Genomic DNA, 702 nt, shown 5'->3' on the forward strand with positions numbered 1-702 from the left:
TATATATAATTTTTTTTAATGTAGGCACTTAGAGCTATAAAGTTCCCTCTTAGGACTGCACAAATGTCAGGGGCACACTTACAGAGACATGATTTTCTCTAGGATCTATGGCCTCTCTAGTCATCTATATTTGGCTATAATTATGGTACCACCCATGAGTTCACTCCCATTGAGAGGGCTTTAAGTCCAATTAAATAGCTGTTGTGGCACTCCCTAGATAACAGGGCCACTACTGCACCAATAGAAATAATTTGCTGTGTCAGTCATAATGTTTATTCGACTTTAGGACTAGGTTGGACCTTGATTGACTTTCTTCCTTAGCAGCTTTTACAGTATCCTCTAGAACTATAAGAGCTACTCCTCAGGGGAAAGGTTTCCAGGTCAGTTCTTGCTCCATTGCTCCAAGTCCTGTGTCTAAATTGTGACCTGTCTTCAGCAGAGGGGTCATACTTTCCAGGTCTGGAAGATAACCAATGGCTCTGCCCATAGTCTCTGTTATTTTAGGAGTCTCTTGGACTACTCTGACCAACCAAGGACTCTCCTGTCTGGCACCATACTCCTTGCCATACAACCTCCAGGTATACACATGCACTAATGTTCAGTTACCATAGGTATATTTCTCAGGGGTTTTCCAAGCCAACACATTTCCCTCTGTCTTCCCACACTACCCATGATCCATTCATCTCTCCTCTTTCTCCCTGT

The sequence above is a fragment of the Nannospalax galili genome, unplaced genomic scaffold, assembly GCF_000622305.1.
Source record: "Nannospalax galili isolate Female #2095 unplaced genomic scaffold, S.galili_v1.0 scaffold610, whole genome shotgun sequence".
In the NCBI taxonomy this organism is placed as follows: domain Eukaryota; kingdom Metazoa; phylum Chordata; class Mammalia; order Rodentia; family Spalacidae; genus Nannospalax; species Nannospalax galili.